At 29.5% G+C, this 7879-nt stretch overlaps 1 long non-coding RNA gene across 1 annotated transcript; it reads right to left on the reverse strand.

The window, feature by feature from the left end:
- Positions 1–323: 323 nt before the first annotated feature.
- Positions 324–4186, reverse strand: LOC118197958 (uncharacterized). Its single transcript, XR_015044356.1, has 2 exons — positions 4031–4186; positions 324–549 (listed from the first exon to the last, which is right to left on the reverse strand). It is a non-coding gene; the product is annotated as an uncharacterized LOC118197958 (long non-coding RNA).
- Positions 4187–7879: the final 3693 nt, after the last annotated feature.

Genomic DNA, 7879 nt, shown 5'->3' on the forward strand with positions numbered 1-7879 from the left:
TAACATAATTGAAAACAATTTAATTCATTTCATGTTATATCTGAAAATTAAAATTTGTAATATATTGACTAGATTCTTACAGGTCTTATTCCCATTTCCTCCAGGAAAAAGATAATTGCTGTGTAAAATGCATAAATATTTTCACGAGACTTATAATAGTGGTATTAAAAATATTATAATGTTTATGTCATATAATGGATCTGTGAATTTCTTTTAAATAATTTTCATAATCACAAAATTTAATAAAATTAAGAAAGTAGTAAATTTTACAATTAAAATATGAATTCCACACTGCAGAAATATATACAAGAATGAAAACACTGTAATATTTGAAATGCATGATTTATTTTTTTAATAAATTAATAATTATATTTTGATTTTCTATGACAGCAGTCTGATTTGCAACTGATTGCTTATACAAGTCACATATTTCACACAGTACATTAATATATTCTTCTGCGTTTCAATTATTTCCTTTTCTGCAGCTGTAATATCATCTCTCTTCCTTTTTTCTCTTTGGTCTCCTGCTTCGAATAGTTGAGCTTCTATCTGAGGGAAAATTTAAAATATTCATTCAAATTCAAATATTCTTAATTTTTGTATTTCATAATGTAAAACACTTTTTATAATTGATTAAACAATGAAACTTCTCTAAAAAGGAACAATTCATAATAGTGATTTCTTTAACTTTCAATTTTTTTCCCTTTATAATTTTTAAGACTGTTTATAGATCAAGAGGATTTAATGATTATTATTTTAAATTCTTAAAATCTTGTTCTTAATAATAGACATACTCTGTATATAATATTCACAATAAATAATTGAAATAACTCTTTTGTATGAGAAATATTAATTTACATCTGTTATAATTAATTTATACCAGCGGTTCTCAGGCGGTGGTACGCAAAGAAACAAAGTATTTTTAACTATTAAATTCAAAAACCTCATAAAGAAAAGAATAGTTAATAGAAATTTCCTTTGATTGAAATTGACTCGAAAATTTGGAAAATGTCACACTTGTTAACTTTTGGCTGAACCCAAAAAAACGAATTTAAAGGCATTTCAAATAAAGCTATCAAATTTGTGTTGTCTTTTCGCACAACCTGTTTGTGTGAAAAATGATTTTTTCCATATTAAATTTGAAATATAAATACTCACCAAAATAAAAAGTGGATCCTAATTTACTATTAAATGAAATAAGAGCAGACATAAAGAAATTAAATAATAAAGTATTATAACTGAAATTTTGATAATCAAGTGAATAATTAATTTAATTTTGATAATTAAGTAATCATCAGTTTTTAATCTAATAGTTTTTTATGTGTACATATTTAATACAAAGAGTGTGCAAATGGCTATATATATATATATATATATATATGTTTTTAATATTTCTATTGAGGAATTGAAAAATAATCATTGTAAAATTAGTGGTGGTGTTAATGTTTTTCAGTTTTTGCTTAGATGGTACACTATAAGTCAAAAGGTTGAAAACCGCTGATTTATACCATTAAAGTTTTTCTGTTGGGAGGAAAAAAAAAAGAAGAATCCAGAAAACATTAGATTTTATGTAATAGATACAAACCTGTCATTCCTAAATATCATCCTCGTGATAAAAGTGTGGAATTTTCTAATGTAAAAAAGAAAAAAGCATAAAATAAGCACATTTTCCTCAACAATCTTGACTGAAATATACATGCTTTCAGAGATAGCATAAAGTAAGAAAAGTTAGTCAAATATCTTGATTGAAATATACATGCTTTCAGAGATAGCATAAAGTCAGAAAAAGTTTACTCAACAATCTTGATTGAAATATGCATGCTTTCAGAGATAGCATAAAAGAAGCACAATTAACCTCAACAATCTTGATTGAAATATACATGCTTTCAGAAATAATATACAAAGCATACTCATAATCAAAGTTATGAGTTCATATACTATGAGATACTATACATGTTTATAATATACCACGTTCCTCTACAATTTTCTATACAATTCATTAAAGATAGTTCCTGAAACATAACCGACTTAAGAGAAACATGCATACTTCTAATTTATGCACAATAATTTGACAAGCATTGATTTCAGGTAAAGAGCTACATGTATTATATCAAAGAAAGAATGAATAAGTGTAATTTGCCTTTATCCTACAAATACTTAAAAACATTTACATTAAAAAAATGAATTATATATAATCGTAGCAAATTTTTAATGAAAAACAAAACGAGTTGAAAACTTAATGCAGTTTTTGTTAATATTTTACTCTCTTAAAATTTATATAAATGTATAGAAACTTGAAATGCATACCGCATTTGGCTGGAAAACTTGTGGTATTGTACTACACTCTAGGAAAAGGGAAAAAGTATACAATGAAGCAATCATAAGAATAAAAGATATTTGCATATTATTGAAACCACCTTAATAAAAGTTACCAAATTTTCATAAATGTGCCAAACTCTGGCAATGATTATGCATCAAAATTTTTCAGGTAACATGCTCATGACAATTTTTCATTCAAGCAATGTCACCATTTTCATATGTGTTCCTTATGTTGTATTTCAAGTTCCAATGGTTTTTAGATATGAATAGTTATTTTAGATTAATTTCAGATTTAAAATACTGCTTGTGGAGCTTACCATCAAAAGAAGAAGCTGTGTTAAAAGTTCTGCAGGAATAGAATATTTTAGTACAAAAATGTCTAATGGAAACAACTATGAGATGAATTTGGTACATAGACAAGGCATGCAGTATCAAGTTTATGTAATTCTCCGATTGTTTTTTTTTTTTAGTGAAAACTTATCACTTGGCACAAGCAGTGAAGAACAGTGCTAAAAAATTAGACAAAAAATTTGTGGAAAATGTATTTTTTTAAACTATTATATAATTTTTATTTAATAATTCAAATTAGTGTTTTAAAATTTGTTAAATGTATTTTTCCTTTGATATGTTATAACGTTTTACCAACTTAGATAAATATTGATAGTTTGGTTATGCTAAAAGCAAGCTGCAAAAACAACGTACTTCTCCTGATAAGTATTTTTCTCTTTTCATTTATAAAGACCACCAAACTGATCCAGGTATTTGTATTAATATGTAAGTACCAAAAAATATTGAAGAATGCACAATGAAAGATGGCAACCAGTACGGTAAAAGATATAATTAATATATGAAATGAAAGAAATCTTATTAAAAGACGACTTTCATTATCAGCAGAGAAGCATGACACAGTTACAGTAAAGAAATTAAGCTTTCGTTTCTGCACTTGTAGCTTTTAATAGCAAAAAATTGTTTTTTGAAATTTTATGAAATAAATAAATCTGAACATAACTGATATCAAACGAGAATGGGTCAAAACTTTCACTTAAGAAGCAGAAGTGTACTATAAATGCACAATATAATGAGCAGAACACAAAGCATAATTTATAAATTAAACCTTTACTCTGGATGCATATATTACATTAATATCACATTAGAATTAGCACTTACTACAATTCAGAGTTTCATATAATTTTTATTTATTGTATTATATTGAAATACCTTTAATTTCATTTTTATATTTTCCCAACGATGTACAATATAAACCTTAAAATTGCTGTTAACCGCTGCATCACATAATGAATATCTAAGGGAAGGAATGCCTGCATGGAAAACTAAGGAAAACTTAGCATTCATGTTATACATTGAAAAAATGAAGAGAACACTCATGCAGCTAGCATTTTCACCTGGATTTAAAGAGAGACTGGATAGCGGTGTTCAGCAGGCTTATCTGCTTACACATAGATGGGCTTATTAATTACTATATAATTCAAGAACTAGTTAAATTTCATATGGTAAACATGCCTACTGTCACTGAAGAATCACGCATCTGCATTGAACAATAAAAATATAACACAAATTTGAATTTTAAACTAAACTTACTATTAGAAGAATAAAAACCAAATGCTGTAATTTGAAAATGGGAAAAAATTGTGGTTTATATTTAAAAAAGCAAGTATTTTTGTCTGAAAAGTAAAATATATTTTACACACACCTGTTGCTCTAGATTACTTTGGAGGGAATTATTTACTTTATCCCAAAGTAAATAAAGTTGTACACATTACATTACATGTCTGTATATTTCCTTCCTTTTCAGGACTGGAACACTTCGTTACACCACACTACAACGCAGTAAACACTTGACCATAAGCTGAGAGGAATCATGGGAACTGATGTTTTTTGTTTACATCGACGCGCAGTCTCATTGGATATTGATGTAGTTTATCGGACAAGCTCTCCTGGCACGAGAGCAAACCAGCTCCCCGTTGCAATTTTGACGTCATCAGTTACCACAGCGGTAAAGCGTTGCACTTGAATTCGACTTTAGCAGCCGATAGCAGGAACGCCTCTTGCGAGCTAAAATTTGCAATTTATCAGAGCGTTGCCCTAAGATAAATTCCAATAATTAATTTGAAACGAACTGTAGAGGTAAACAATTAATTTCTCGGAATATTTTGTTTCAAGCATTTCTCTGAAATACGAGTATTAGGAAAGCTTAACATATTATTACTTATACTTAATAAATCAACAGCATTTTTTTAACGAATTCTTTTTGTCACATTATTTTAACTAGGGATTATTTTCGGGGAATGTCTTATTTTACAAAAAAGTTCCGAAAATCACGATAGGGCTTATTTTCGGAGGATGTCTTATTTTCAGAAAAAGACGGTAGGTGGGATTCTTTTTTTCCTAAGATTCCTTCCATTTAAACCAGTGCTATCAAAATCTTGTTTCTCAGGAAAGTTCCGTCCAGCAGGGACTGTTGCTAGAAGTAATAACCGCTTTAATCAACACTCACCAATAATATAGTAAAATCACAATGACCAAAATTAGCCTCGATCCACTACGTCTAATCCGTTTTCAAAACACATGTTTCACTTTTGTGATAAGAGGAGAGTGGAATGTGAAAATGAACATGAGCTCAGCATAAGAGCGTATAGGTAGTCTACCACTTTAGGTTTTCTACAAACGACATTCAGTGGATGAGTTGAACGTTGCCTTTTTTCCCCCTCCGAGGTAGCTAGATAGTGTTACTAGGCAGCTTAAAGTAATTGATAACCAAATGAGCACCACAGCATTTAATGGGTTAATATATGACATAATGGGTAGAGTAGAATTTAAGGTACCCCTTGTATTATGGCGAAGTTGTTTGATTTATCGCCAAGTTGTCTCATTTATGGTAGCCTAATTAGTTGAATGTTATGTAAACCCTATTGTGACGTAAACGGGTGCATGATTCTGGGAAACTTTGAACCATGGGATGTTTTGTGTTTTTGTGGTGCGTGTTAAAACCGTTTAGATCCGTGTTTCCCAACGTGGGGCCCACGCCCCACATGGGGGCAATGTGACTGTTAAAGGGGGCAATTTGAAAATGGACTCGTCCAGAGTTTAAGGAGACAAAGGACGTTCTAAATATGTTTCATAAAGTCAAAATTGTTTGAAATTTCATTTTTTATTCCCCAGAATAAAGAAAAATGTAAGTGATGTATATGTAAAAAAGTTTTTAAATTACGGTGCATTTTTAAATATTTTATAAAGAATTCTTGCTGTATACATGGACATTTAAATGCTTTTAAAGGCATTTAAATAACTGACACATTATGCTTTCTAGACGTTTCTCGCACATTTCAGCCAACGAATTTATTTTTTACTGTAGGAATGGCAACCGGTATATTAGTCTTTCCTTAAATGGAAGCTTTGTTTATATTGATCTTATATTTATTTCTCTCAGCCGTTAGTGAAATGAGGGGTGCAAGCAAGAAAAAAACGTTCGTCGGTATTCGGAGGCATATTTAAAATTTGGTTTCATACCCGGTCCATAAACGGTCAATTTTTGTCTTTTATGCCAATAATGCTTGACCAACGAATCAATGAAACTACATCGTCTTGAGGCACATTTGAAGGCGAAACATAATGCTGCTATTAATTCATATTTGAATTATTTTCATGCTTTAAGGAAAATTTTTGAAAAAAGAGTAATATTAAGTTTAGAGTAATATTAGAGTCTCATAATGCAACTGTTAATCGTGCTCTTGAGGCTATCAAATTTCATTACATATCGCTTAATCTGGGAAAAGCTGTACTATAGGGGAGAATTGAATCAAACCATAAATATTAGCATTTAAAACTGTTCTAGAAAAAGATGACAAAGACGTTAAAGCTATGCCACTAAATAACAATACTGTTTGCAGAAGAAAGATTAAGTGAGGACATTGAAATACAACTTGTTGAAAAGCTGAAAATAAGAAAATTTTCGGTGCAAATGGATAAACCAACTTTGAGAGACAGTGAGGCCGTACTTGTAACTTATGTAAGATATATTCATAAAGGGGATTTTGCCGAACAAATGTTCTTCTGTAAATCATCAGAAAGCACCACTATCTCCACAGATATTTATAGTAAGCTAAAAAATTACTTAGATATAAAAAATATAATACATCTTGTACTGCAGATGGTGCTCCTAATATGATGGTTGAAAAATAAAATAAAGCACGGAATAAGAAAAAAAAAAGGGTTGCTTAAAATTGATAAAAGATGAGAATCTGGAAATGCTTCTTGTGCATTGTGTTATTCATAGAGAAAACCTGCTAGCTAAAAACAATTTGCCTGTTCTAAATGAAGTACTAAATTCAGTTATAAAGTGTATAATAGTGCTATTAATGCTAGGGCCAAATGTGAACGTCTTTTCAAGTTATTTTATGAAGAACAAAATGAAGACTATATGAGACTTATACTTCACACTAAAGTAAGAAGTCTGTTGAAAGGGAACTGCTTGGAAAGATTTATAGAACTATTTGATACTCTTAGTTATTTTATAAGCGACAAACCTGAAATGAAAAATGCGTTAACGGATGATAACAAGGCAATTATGGGTTATTTAGCCGATATCTTTGAAAAATTGAATATATTAAATAAACAACTTCAAGCAGCAAATAAAACTTATGCCGATGCAAAAGGAAGATATTTGGTTTTATTATCTTTGTTGAATTATGTCAGGCATATACTATTTACCACAAAAATTTTGAAAAGTCTCATTGGCTCCAAAAATGTGAAGTGACTACCGCTATACTTGCTATTGTCGATCATCTGAAAATTTTATCGGCTGAATTAAAAGATTTTGTGACTTAAAACAAATTGATTTCCCAACTTGGATGATGCAGCCAATACTAGTGGATTTGGCTGATATTTCAAATATGCAGTAAAAAGAACTCGCAGAAATGCAAAATGATGAGTCAATTAAAACTTTATTTAATATAAAAGGAGCGATGACATAGATTTGTGAGAAAACCAGAATCAGATATCCAAATGCAACAAAATTTGCAAGAGAACTATTGTTACCGTTTCCATCTTCATATTTTGCTGAATGCGGATTTAGTGCCATAAATGATTTGCTGCTTTAAAAAAAAAAAAAAAAAAAAAAAAAAAAAAAAAAAAAAAAAAAAAAAAAACGGTTGGATATAATGAAACCGGGAGACTTGAGACTCAAGTTATCTAAATTTGAGCCTGACATAAAATTTCTTTACAGCAAGTATCAAGAGCAAGGAACTCGCTAAATTTAAATAATAAAAATTACTAATACTTAAAATGAAAAACTTTCATTAAAATGAGTTTTTTCTTGAATTTCAGTTCTCCATGTTTTTAAAGTTCACTTACTGTGTTTGCTCCCAAAATTTCGTAGTCATTTCTTCCTAAAAGCTATCATTCAAGTTTCTTTCGTGAAATTTTCAATTTTTAAATTTTAAAAATTATTTTATTAAATTTTAAAAATTATGTATATGCTAGGGGGAGCTTAAAAATTTTAGAGAGGATTAGGTGGGGCATAGCACAAAAAAGGTTGGGAAAC

The sequence above is a fragment of the Stegodyphus dumicola genome, chromosome 12 (assembly GCF_044657685.1).
Source record: "Stegodyphus dumicola isolate Sdum_Otavi_A_Nest chromosome 12, ASM4465768v1".
In the NCBI taxonomy this organism is placed as follows: domain Eukaryota; kingdom Metazoa; phylum Arthropoda; class Arachnida; order Araneae; family Eresidae; genus Stegodyphus; species Stegodyphus dumicola.